Raw genomic sequence first — 13398 nt, forward strand, 5'->3', positions numbered from 1 at the left:
AGACCTGAAAAGTAGCCTACTTCAGTAATTACTGTATATTGAAAAAGTTGATTAGGCTGAGGTGTACTACACGCAGTTAATCTCAAGAGTATATTTTCCAATGACGACATTAGGAATAGTTTCAATATTAAAAGATATTCCGTGACCGTGATACAGCTGTTTTGTTCACTTGTCCAGTTTATATGACAATTTCACTCGTTAAAGGGATACAGACTTAGCCTAAATCATGTTATACTTTTCAAAATACAAAGTGTGTCATGTAACTAGCGTTGCTGAAAAAACTTTTGAGTAGCCCAGTAGTCCAAAGACCTAGCCAGTAAGTCAGATTGAGAACGCCGAAAAGTAAAAGTAGGCTGCTTTGCTACTGACCAGCGCTGAAGATGTAGGGGTGGCTGTTGGAAAAAGATTAAGAAAGTGTAATTTGTTGAGACAAAGTCTCCATTCACCCATGCTGTCTATGCCGACGTTGGAAGGTGAAAATGGTCGACAGATAGTGCCCTGTTCCTGATGTATTCTGAGATTTTGAAGTTACCTGAGAGACATTCATTACGTCAACCGATGAGGCAAAACATGTATAAATATTCCTATCAATTACTGACACACGTCTGTCTTTTATGAATATTAATTGCAGGCTAGTGCCAAATATAGCAAGAAAATAACTTGTTTACGTGGAAATTGGTAGACGCTAGCGAATTCTGTAGCTGACTTTCTTGAAATAAACGTCCATCGTTCATCCCATTCATTTTCATCCAGCAGCTCATTTTGAGGTTGTTCTGGGATAGTGGTTATGTATATCACCCACTGAGCTATATAAACACTGGAGTGCGCAACTTACCGTGACGGCGGAGAAAATTGAAAAACAGCTCTGGCTACCTACTTGCGCACTGGTGCTTATGGTGAACTACTGGGATTCTCCGTGTTTTTACGCTTTTCGGGGGGTTTTCGTCTGGAATAAGTATGTTTTATCACAAAACTAACACAGACCATATTAATGAACTATAGTATACCCTTTCTAATAGGTATGTCAGCCTTGAATGACGCCATGGATTGCATTTGCGACTTCAGTATCCATAGATGGATCTAAAACGGCGAAGACTCGTGTGTAACTTCAAGGGATACTGCATTGCAACGACATTCCGACGCGAATATTTCAACGATTAGCTTCTGACTACATCAAACTCAACGTGAAGCAGTCTTGAGTAGCAGTGATGCTAATCGCCTTCGGTGATGTTTGCTTGCGAGTGCAGGAACACATCAAGTTTGCTCTCGATGTCTCAAAGAAGTTATCTAAACCTAAACTGCTTCTGCCCTGTCCATGATTTTGCCACGGTTATTAAACTGTAATTGCACTATGACTATACGGTTCTATGCACCAGAAATATATCAACGAGATCATTGTGATATACGGTATTTTTATTTTAGCGATCCACATAGAAAGAGTATGGTTCAACTGGGCAATTCATAAATAGTTTTCAACGTTGCCGGAAATATGCCAGTCTTTTGTGCCACCGAAATAAAGAAGGATAATTGGTTTCTTGCAGATTGAGATAACCAAATAGGCTTGTCATTGAATACGGTACCCTGTAAAACCAAAATATCAGAAACAGAACAACAAAACTAATTCATGTAATTGCTTGAGTGTCAGGAATGCTGAACACTTGCATTTAAAACAGAACTAGCCAAGAAAGAAACATGTTGACATTGATGCTACTGAAATAATTCCTGGTCGAGTTGATATAGTTGCCGATTGTCAACATTGAAATCTTTTGGGTGAAATCTGGCTTTAGGGTTGTATCGGAAGACACACTGGGTATACGAGGTTTTAAGATTTTTATGGTAGAACTGTTAAAATATATGGAACTAGTTCTTTACAATAGTATTTTCTTTTGGCGATTTTTAGCTAGATGTATGTATGTATAATTATTAGGGCGTTTTTTTTTTACCTAAAAAAAAGGGAAATTTTAACCTAAAAAATCAAAATTTTGACTTTTTTTGACCTAAACAAACTGAATCTTGACCAAATTCTGGCCTAACATATGCAGATTAGGTGTTTTCCCACATAATGTTAAAATTGTACCACTCAATCTTTATTTCCGGCTGGAACTGACTGTCCTAACGACGCAGTTTGGCCTGAAAAAAAAACGTTTTTGGCTTAGAAACAGGCAACTTTTTACATGAAAAAAACAATATTTTAACGAAATCTGGCCCTATGAAGAATTCCAGTGGTTACAATATGTATTATGGTAGAAATAATTAAAAGATGTTATAGTACAACGAGAGATACTTTCCTACATTCTTGGGTAGAAAGTGCATGTCATTACTAAGAAGCTTGCCAAGGACGTTTAACAGCAGCAGTTGTTGGCTGACAACACTCAAGTTGTGCGTACACTGCTGGTGACACACCGTGTTGCTTTATTCTGACAATGTTGTCTACATCACAATTTTTCATCGTGCTCTTCTTAATGTAAGAATGATGCAATGTCCAAGAAGTCTTTCTTCAGTTAGGATATTGCGGTATGTTGACCATAACACCATGTCTACCTATTTGTTTTATTTGACCGTTTACGATTCACAATGAGCAGACAATTAGCCGTTTACAACGGTAGTCCTATAAAATAGGCTACAAGCTGTAAAATATCAAATGATATGTACACCGACAGTGCAGAATCTACGATACAAACGAAATGCAGATGTCGAAAAAATTTTGACTTGATGAAAAATTTTGACAAATTTTGACCTAACGCTACAATTTTGACATGTCAAAAAAAAACCGCCCTAATAATTAAACATAAATGATTTCAGTAGAAATTCCACCCCCTATTTAAGTGAGGGTCTCGAGACGATTTCATTGGGTCTGTGACAGCTTTTCGACCAAATTGCTACTAAGCACGGAAAAGTCAGGCCGCTGGTGAAAGTAAATCAAAAATCGTCAGATTATATTTTCATCTGAACAAGACACACACAGATAGGAGCATGCCGAACGACCATAGTTGCAGTTTCTCAAACTGGCATCCACCTTGGCCTAGTGCTCGTCTGCTCGATGTCACAGTTCCTTTCAGTGTTAGTCTCTATTCCGCGGCTCTTTCTTGCTCATTCCATTGTTTCAGAGCTCTTTCCATTCTTTGGAGCAGATCCTTTAATATTTTGAGGGCTTCCAATTTTCTCTCTTGATGTCTCTAATCCATTCGTTCTTTAGAGCATCATTGCTTCCAAGGGAAACTGAACACATACCATAGTAATAATCAGGTGTTCTTAAGCATTCCTTCAGCTACAAACTAATGCATAATACAATCATCTGTTCATGTATATCTGTAAATAGAAAATTGTTCAAAGTGTCAAGCTGGCATCAAGCAAAATGTTAGATGAAAAATTGTCTCCCTTATAAATGCTAAAATCTCACAGATAAAAAGTAAGTGGATATCGCCGCTTACACTGTATTTCCTCATCCTCGCTATAACTCCTCACAAACTCGATACTGCCTTCAAACGTTTTGTACAGCCATAAGCTTATAACTTATAAGCACAGCACACCTGACCGACTGATCCCCACCCCCCTCGACATTATCTTCTTGGAATCACCTGTACATGGATGTGAGAATGCATATGGATGAAAAATTTAAAAGGATCACCCAGTGATCAGTGATATTAGTTCAGAGTTGTGAATCTTACTTCTATAGCTAACTGCTGTTCTGACATCTGAGTTATATCCTGTTTCTATCGTACTTCTTATTCTATTCCCAGAATTCCCGATGTTATAATCTGTAAGTTATAGGAATAAATGGTTTAGTATAAACGCAATATCAAAAGATGGACGGCTGATAACTAACAGTACCTGATTATTAGTCCGTTTTATGAAGGTACAATGCGTAAACCCAAAAGCGTCCAGGTAAAATTTCCGACGACTAGGTAGATAAGGAGACAAAATGGCTACGCTTCAATTGTCTCCGCTGGAGACAACATTGGGAATACGAGATGCGCAGGCGCACCGCTTGATATCACCCCAATAAACCTCTCTAAACGGCAATATGTTTTTATGAGTAGGCTATTGGCAATTAAAATGAGTTTGCGCAGTAGGATATTTCATCTCAGACGGCCATTATGTCGATGTGAGTCATGCAGTTGTAAGCGAAACTGTCTTGTAATAATCAATCATTTTGCAAGTTTAGAGGCTTAGCGGACCAACTGAACATGCTTCGCGGACCTACGGTTGAGAACCGCTGAACTAGGTTCTCTGTTCTTTCTACGCAATTAAAGGGTGTGACGGAGGTGTGTCTGTAGCCAGTGCCGGGCTGCCGGCTGGCAAAATCGATATGCGGCACTTCCGAAAGCGATACGAAAGCGCGCGTGTAGTAGCCTAATAACAGTAGCACAGATACTGTTGCAGACAGATTGAATATTATGGGAAATTGTACCAGTCAGGCGCTTCCAGATAACTTAGGGTGGCATGTTTTACTTTACGATAATAATGTCATGTAGCATTCAAGCTGTCAGGATTCCAGAATTTCATCTATGAAATTTACATGTTGTAACGACTCTTGCCTTACACTGATAGCTAATTCGTTGAGTTCCCCGAGACCTAAGATTGTGTTGCACGTATGTCTGGAGAAAGAGCAAGCTTATACAAACCACCAATCCAGTTAGTTGACGTTCAACTAGTTACTGTCTTTTTTAGTAGTTCTGGTTGTCCTGTATGTAATTGGTGTCCTGTTCTCACACAATTCTTTAATTTTTAGTTCTATTTAATCACTGTATCTTGGAGAATCATCGTGACTCACCTAGGCAAAACGTACCGAGATTTCAATAGGGCTAGTTGTAGTTGCGCATTTTAAAAAGTGATTAGTTCTAGTTGTGTATTTCTAAGCTAGGTTCACAAAACCCAAGTTCTTGACAGCATTGAAATAATATAAATGTGCAGTTGTTGTCGGTCAAGTAACATTTCGTGGATCTAGTCTACTTTCTTATCCATAACAACATGACCATCACCAATCAGAGTCCCCCCATGAACACATCTAAATTTATGGCGTTTATAATTGAATTAGGGTTGGGGTATCGAAGTAACGTAGGAGCATTCTGTTGTACTCTTACTCCCAACCCTAATCCTATGATACCCCAACCTAATTATAATTACGGTACTAACAACCCACTTTAAACCTCATCCGAACTCTAATATCATGGACTCCAGCCTAGCCTTTCAATACCCTAACCAATCCACAACTCTAATTTAAAGATACCTTAATTTTACTACCCTAACCTAATCCTAAACTACAACCCTAATCTTATGCGACTCCAGCCTAACCCTTACCCCAACCCTAATTTTATGACTCAAACTAATCCCTAATCAATTATAAACCCAATAAATTTGGCAACATTGTCATAGAATGAATATCCAGTGAAATCTTCAAAATATCATGTATGATACAAACTGATTATATGTTGTGACAGACAGTTTGTATTCTAGTACTCGTACTCGTACCATCTTCTGCTGGATGATTTTTTTGAATTTGTTTTTGTATTTTCTCAATGACGCAGTCTACGGTGTGATAAAATCTTGTAGTTTAGTCCTTCCATCTTTCGTAGCCAGTGCTGGGATCGATGCAATACCTTCGAGTCCTTTCCTGTAGATCAGGGGTGTCAAACTCAAATTGCGTCGCGGGCCGGATTCAAGCCTTCAAATCGCTCCCGGGCCGGACCAGTCAACTGATTCCAAAATGTTACCTCGTGCTCTTGCTTTTCACTTGAATACCTTAAAAGCATATATAGATGGTACGATGATCATAAGGTTTTTAAAGTAGCAAGTCGCAAAACCTCTATTCGCGAACAATGGACTTGGCAAAAATGCGATGATTGCCAGTTGAATACAGTTTAGAACTGCTGGAACAGTGGCGTTAACGAAGATATAAGTAGCCATATTCTATGCTCCCTTTGCTTTAGTAGTAGTCTGCCGTTAGCCCTGCATATGGGTTGCGAGGAATACAAGATATTTGATTGGAAACGCGGACGTTGCAGTTTAGTTTATTATTATTAAACCGTGAGTCCGGTTTCTCTGATGTGTGGGGATATATTGGGTCGAAATTGACACACCAGTGCGACCATGAATCTTTCAATTATATATTTGTGCAACTAATATATTTCCCCTACTTTTTCCCTGTCCTCATTGGCGTTTTCGCTCCTGTGAATAACTACCTTTTTGGTCCATATTTGGTGTGCATTTTTGCCTTCTTGAAATTGGATGTTGATTTCACCGATTTGGTACTATAGAGGTAACTAGAGTGAAACCACAGTGCTGTAGTCGAATAATGGGCATTATGAAAATGGACGTATTTTCTGCAAAATATCTCAACATTTGTTATAAATGTGCTGGAAAATATATAAAAAAATTTCAATCCACTCAAAATTGCTTCGCGAGCCGGATGAAATGGCCGTATGTTTGACACCCCTGCTGTAGATAATAAAACGACTTTCACCAATCCGTGTTCCCCACGAACATGTCGAAATTTATGGCTTTTATAATTGGTTCAGGGCAGACTTCAACTTTGAGCTGTTCTATTTTAGCTTAGCATTAGAATTATTGTGACATTATACATTGTTTTCAAATCTCATTGATGAAGTCTTCCCCATTATATTGATAGTTTTGTATGTTGTACTCCAGTGCTGTTCAACCTGTGTGACGGTTTGCACTTGTGCGAATAAAAAAAATTGCAGTGCGAATGACGAAGGTGGTGCGAATGAAAATCTGGATCAAGTGCGAATGAAAATTGGGATTAAATGTTCATTTTTCTGACGTGGAATAATTCAAATGAGCCTAATAGGAAATTTAAGAATAGTGTAACCTTTGTAGTTGCGACGCAATCGTAAAAACTTGATACGACGCACCACTATAATTATTACATAACCAAAGCCTGGTTTGGAAGCTGGTGTAGTGACAGTATAGAGATCTCTACAATCTCTATAGTGGCAGACATACAGTATATCAGCCCGTCTGAGCCTGCGCCAGACTGACAAAAATGACGTCAAATTGACTTTCTGCTTTCTTTCGCTAATCAATCATCATATTTCCGTAATAACTGTTCGATTAGCGCGAGGCACGAGGATAGTAGTAAATACCATCATTACAGACTCACATTTGCAAGTTACTGTAACGTAAAATTTTACCCCTTCAAGGGTTATCAAAGTTTGGATCGCAAATGGTATAATTTTGGGTCGACACGGTGCCAGAGCTATCTGTTTATATGTATGCAATAATTATTGAATTTATTGCAAAAAATCCTGCGATCGTTTTTACATATCTAAGATCACTGTGTTGCGTACTATAGCCAATAAGCGAGACACGCAATAAATACGGCTTCATCATGAGAATTCATGATAAGATTGTTTCGACTGTTTTTTTTTCTTCTGGAAAACATGATCGAAGACCGTTGGGATGAACTAGTGTAGGGGTGTGCAACGAGCGAATTCAGGCCTATGAGACACATTCATTTCGAGGCCAACCCTTTTCTGCGTCGGGACACAAGAAGACGTAAAGTTTTGGCGAACAAACCGCTGGCGAACTTAAAAACCTCGGTTTAAAAATGGCCGATGCTGGATGGCCGAACATTTCGAGATGGATTGGATATGCACCGTTGTCGGCACGGAATAGTCCCGTTCCTACATCTGAGTAGACAGTAGTACAACTGCGATACGCAGAGGAATTTAATTCTCCCTAATTTGAAATCGCGAGCGTCAGACATGTTTTGTAGAGCTGTGATGGTAGAATTGTGGTGTGCGTGTTCTGTACGTCATACATGTCCGTAAAATCGTAGCATACAACTGTAATATTAAAAATAAATTCTTTTTCATGGGTAAGGCTCGGGTCGCGAAATGCTACAAAAACTCAGATTTTAGTGGTAGTCTAAAAGCTGCTTTACCTGTATAAAATGTCGTGCATTCTCAAGTTAGATTGAGCTAAAGGGCAGAACACACAGTATCGTGAGTTATTTGATATTCTCATAAACTTGCGAGACAGAAGTTGGAGCAACGTATCATAAGGTAGCGAGCTCTAATGTGCCTGCACTTTATGTTCCAAAGACATAAGGCAAAAACGTCAACACAAACATGTTGGTTTGACATCCTTTCGACAAACTGGAGCCTCGCGGGACCTTTGTGTCAGCTCTCATAAACGATTTCTGCCAGCAAGCATTTTTCACTCGCGAAAAATACGCTATATTTTTGATAGGACTGCAGAACAGATTTTAAGACCTGGCCATCCAATCACTCAGGCGCGTATCCAGAGTGCGAAAAAGGGGGGGGGGTTGCGTTACGAAATTGGCTATTGTGACGTCATCATTACGATCACTCGTCTCCACGCCATGACGAATATTTATATATTATAGTTTAATAATAAACAGAGATTTGCGGTGAGTGGGAGATGTACGAATACGATACGAACATTGCCTGAAAATCGCGTTTCTTTTACGGTATGATTGAAAGAAATTCGTAAAGGCTCACATCTAGTCCGTCTTCAAGCGCCTAGTTCCGGTCAGAGATGCGCGATTTTGTTGGGCTTTGACGATATTATGCGCACGGTCGGTAGTATCGCAGCGGACGAACAAGCGCGGAATGGGGCGGTAGCATAAACGAGGGCCATCGCGATCGCCACAGAGAGGTGTGGTGTGAACAGTGTACGTCGTATACGAATGTGTGCTTTTCGATGGCTTTACAAGCCATACGGCTGAGCGTGTAGTGTGCGCGAAGATAATTAGACCTTCATTGCAAGCACGCAAGTCAGTCAACTAATACAGAGTACACACTGGGATAATAACTTGATCGACAGAGAAACTTGTCAGCCGATATAATTAGGTTAACTTTACTACTAGGCCTACTCAATTCTCCCGTTCAGCGACAACATAGGCCTGTATTTGGACGACAGCAGGTCACCTAACAATCGGGAACGTGGATTGCTAGGCTTGTATTTTGAAATGTGAATGTCAATCCTAGGCCATTTCTCGCCAATAATCGCGAATACAATGTGGATTTCAGAATAGCATTGTCGTACTGGTGCTGTCGTGTCTGCGTCTCGCTGATCAATCAACACGCCGCGTGCAATTCTAAATTAGGATTTCAAGGCGAGCAGGTGCAGCGAATTCGCGAGCGATGTTGATTGCCGACAACTTCGTCTTTGCAATTACGTATCGCGTCGGCCAATTAGATTAGACTTTCCTAAAATGCGTCTCTCGTTTTAGCAAGGCGAGAGAGAAATCGAGGGAAGAAAGTTGAGAACGTCAGCAATTGCCACAGCTGAAATGTAGCTGAACAAGCGCAGAATTCGTATGGAATTAGCGAATTATAATGACCTATTTTATCCTTTCGACTAATTCGGCGCATAATTCCAATATTTGGTAGGGGTGTTAGTCCCCTTAAATAACATTAAGACGCCATATTCGCCTTCTCATACGTAAAAACGAATATGTTAAACTAATAAATTAGCAAATATTAGAGGCTATATTGACATCAATTTTTAGGATTTAGAAAAGGGGGGGGGGGTTCCGACCCCCTAAAAACCCCCCCCTGGATACGCCACTGCAATCACTAGTAGACATTGTTGTACAAATTCCCAACAACATTGTTTGGCTGAGAAGGGTTTTAGTGAAATAATTGAAAGCAATACGAGCGAAAAAAGTTGCCTTTTTAATGAGACACTAGATAGCTTGAGCTACATAGTTGCCAATTTGTTGCACATCTGAAAAAAATGTTGTTCTTTTTTATAACAATTTTCGATTAGTTTGTGCGAATGAAATTTATCTTACAAAAAAAGTGCGAACGGAGCTCAAAAAGGTTAAAAAGCACTGTTGTACTCTATTTTGTTATGATAATTGCTCTGTCTACAATCTTGTAATGCTGTTTGTTTAAAATAGTTCTACACTTGATGCATTGCAGATGTAGCCATACTATAATTGAACCAAGTTTATATGCTGAAATACCGAAGATCTGTGGCTGTGGGTCTTTTCTCTAGTGTCATAAAGAAAAGCATTCTGTGGATCCAGTATTAACTATTGATCACGACTTGACAGAACGCCAATTCGATATATATTGGAAAGCCTTTAATGGGAATAGTAACCTCAAGCTTCATTTGGATATGCACGCTGGCATCAGAAATGTTGAATGTGATGTATGTGGTAAACTCACTCCGAAGGATACCATCAAGCGTCATATGAATATGCATACTGGCATCAAAAATCATGTTTGTGATATCTGTGGGAAAGCATTCACTCAGAAGGGTACCCTCAAGCATCATATGGATGTACATGCTGGGATAAAAAATCATATGTGTGAAATATGTGGTAATGCATTCACTCAGAAGGGTACCCTCAAGTTGCATATGGATATTCATACTGGCATCAAAAATCATGTTTGTGATATCTGTGGGAAAGCATTCACTGAGAAGGGTACCCTCAAGCATCATATGGATGTACATGCTGGAATCAAAAATCATACATGTGCTATATGTGGTAAGGCATTTACTCGGAAGGATACCATGAAGCATCATATGGATATGCATACTGGCATCAAAATCATATTTGTGATATATGTGGGAAAGCATTTACTGAGAAAAGTACCTTCAAGGATCATATGGATATGCATGCTGGCATAAAAAATCATGTTTGTGATATCTGTGGGAAAGCATTCACTAGGAATGGTCACCTCAAGTGTCATATGGATAGGCATGCTGGAAGCAGAAATCATACATGTGCTATATGTGATAAAGCATTCACTCAGAGGGGTGACCTCAAGCTTCATATGGATATGCATGCTGGCATCAAAAAGCATGTTTGTGATATCTGTGGGAAAGCATTCACTAAGAATGGTCACCTCAAGTGTCATATGGATAGGCATGCTGGAAGCAGAAATCATACATGTGCTATATGTGATAAAGCATTCACTCAGAGGGGTAACCTCAAGCGTCATATGGATAGGCATGCTGGAAGCAGAAATCATACATGTGCTATATGTGGTAAAGCATTCACTCAGAGGGGTGACCTCAAGCTTCATATGGATATACATGCTGGCATCAAAAAGCATGTTTGTGATATCTGTGGGAAAGCATTCACCAAGAATGGTCACCTCAAGCGTCATATGGATAGGCATGCTGGAAGCAGAAATCATACATGTGCTATATGTGGTAAAGCATTCACTCAGAGGGGTGACCTCAAGCTTCATATGGATATACATGCTGGCATCAAAAAGCATGTTTGTGATATCTGTGGGAAAGCATTCACCAAGAATGGTCACCTCAAGCGTCATATGGATAGGCATGCTGGAAGCAGAAATCATACATGTGCTATATGTGGTAAAGCATTCACTCAGACGGGTACCCTCAAGCTTCATATGGATAGGCATGCTGGGAGCAAAAATCATGCATGTGCTATATGAGATATAGCATTCACTCGGAAGGGTACCCTCGAGCAAAATATGGCTATGCATGCTGGCACCAAGATTCATATTGTCATATACCGTAATTTCTCATGTATGATACGCCCCGCGAGACTTGCGACACGGTAATCCTTGTTAATACTGGCAAAAAAAAATCATAAATGTCAAGCTTTCTGAAACCGCCAACATCAAGCACGTGGATTGAAGTGTTGAGTTCTAAAGTCACGCAAGGTCATGATCAAGTAATTCGAGTCGTGCATGATGCATCCACCTTAGAATTGTTTCGCTGCTAGCAGTGTCAAGTGATTGCCCTTGAGAGCGGACGTATCACTACATTTCTCAAGCTATCATACTGTATGAGCCAACATATTTTTCATGTACACTTTATGATAGTCATGCAACATATTGCATTAATACTGGGTAATATGAAAGAGACAAGTATTGTTGTACATTTTTTGAGTATTGATGTACATTTGTTGACAAGCGTTCTACATTTCTCCAATATCCTTGTGATCGGTTTTCGTTTGTGTGATGATCTTGCAGCCATTGCTAGCTAGTAATTGCTTAGTTAGTCCTGAATAGTGGTAGTTCTGTCTGTCTGATTCTTCAGTCATTTTGTACCGATGTTCATGTAGAAAGCAAATCTGATTCCTATAAAATATAACGATTGGTCTGCTTCGGAATCAAATCTGGTAGTTGTGTTTCGTTTGTTACTGATTTTCAAATGTCGTTAGTGATTTAGTTGTGCAGTTTAAACATTCAGTAGTTTGTATAAGTCTGGTGCCAGCTTGTTTATGTACGATATTTCATTTTGCAGATTGATTAAATCGATTATATCCGAAAAAGTATACCTTGCAACGAAAGAGATCTCTGAATTCATGTGTGATGACTCTACTTGGAACCATACAGGAGAGATCCATTTCTTGGCAAAGGCGGATTTGCCAAATGCATTATACTTATTGAAGTCAGAACAAAACAAGCTTTCGCTTGTTAAAATATGCCAACGGTGAGTCGTCTTTGTTGACACTATAGAATCTGTGTTACTGATTCTATTTGTCACATTCACTAATGCCATTTTGTAAAGACTCTAGTGAAAACAAATGTGGCCAAGAACTTGCAAGTTGCCATTTCTACATGCTTTTTATAACTAGAGCTGAGTTGATTTTGGGATTTTGAGGCGATAACGATGAAACTGAAACCAAACACCTTCGCCGATAACCTCGATGTTTATTTAGATTAGGCCACATTTTCACAAATATAACAGCTTCACAGTCATTGCTATGCCTAGAACGGACATGAAATAAACTAGAAAGGCTGCATCTGGACACCTGTAAGATATAAGAAGTCTATTAATATTTCCAGTGTAGCAGTCGCACAGTATTTTGTGACCACGGTATGGCCACGCTGAAATTATATATATATTTGCTTCTCATGGACGATACCAGTCTATCTTCCAAAGTGTGATATCGATACGGTGTTGTTAGCAAACCTGATGGGCCTGGCAGTAGATGCGAGCATTAATTTAGCGTTCATTTTAGGCACTTCTTGTGAATAAGCATCATAAAGACGAAATGTGTCAAGAGACCAGTCTCCATCGCGGTTTGTTTGATTTTATGGATTTTTCAAACTCAAGAATTTCTTCCATATTGCTCTGTAGTTGTGCAAAAGAAGCGTAAAGCATTTCTTTGATACAGCTGTAATGTCTCTCAAACTGTTATGTTGGCAATTGCATCAACTCTGCCACGTCCATTACTAGCCGACTAGGACGACAAATTGATATAAAGTGAACTGATTTTTGGTGTCATTCTTTTTTAGAATTTAGTAATTCTAGTCTACTTTATAAAAAAATGATGTAGCCTTGATTCTAATTCCAAGCACACTCGGAAAAACACGAAAGTTATAATTCTGATCTAAATTGAAAAAACTTGTGTAGCTTTAATGCTACTTCTAATCCAATTTAGAAAAAAAACTGTAGATATAATTATAATTCTAA

At 39.2% G+C, this 13398-nt stretch overlaps 2 protein-coding genes, 3 long non-coding RNA genes and 1 pseudogene across 7 annotated transcripts in view; 3 read left to right on the plus strand and 3 right to left on the minus strand.

Annotated features, from left to right (window-relative positions):
- Positions 1–13398, minus strand: part of LOC145443231 (serine/threonine-protein kinase PLK1-like) — a 430606-nt gene that overhangs the window by 358040 nt on the left and 59168 nt on the right. The window lies entirely within an intron of this gene.
- LOC145436146 (serine/threonine-protein kinase PLK1-like) overlaps positions 1–13398 on the minus strand; it is a 992061-nt gene that overhangs the window by 295966 nt on the left and 682697 nt on the right. The window lies entirely within an intron of this gene.
- LOC145446510 (uncharacterized) overlaps positions 1–13398 on the plus strand; it is a 60776-nt gene that overhangs the window by 23871 nt on the left and 23507 nt on the right. The window lies entirely within an intron of this gene.
- On the plus strand, positions 790–1401 carry LOC145450521 (uncharacterized). The gene is made up of 2 exons (XR_013918515.1): positions 790–955; positions 1020–1401. It is a non-coding gene; the product is annotated as an uncharacterized LOC145450521 (long non-coding RNA).
- Positions 1396–3972, minus strand: LOC145452152 (uncharacterized). Its single transcript, XR_013919228.1, has 2 exons — positions 2964–3972; positions 1396–2905 (listed from the first exon to the last, which is right to left on the minus strand). It is a non-coding gene; the product is annotated as an uncharacterized LOC145452152 (long non-coding RNA).
- On the plus strand, positions 9564–12221 carry LOC145449836 (uncharacterized; annotated as a pseudogene).

The sequence above is a fragment of the Botryllus schlosseri genome, chromosome 1 (genome assembly GCF_051294905.1).
Source record: "Botryllus schlosseri isolate E-star chromosome 1, Bs_hap1, whole genome shotgun sequence".
In the NCBI taxonomy this organism is placed as follows: domain Eukaryota; kingdom Metazoa; phylum Chordata; class Ascidiacea; order Stolidobranchia; family Styelidae; genus Botryllus; species Botryllus schlosseri.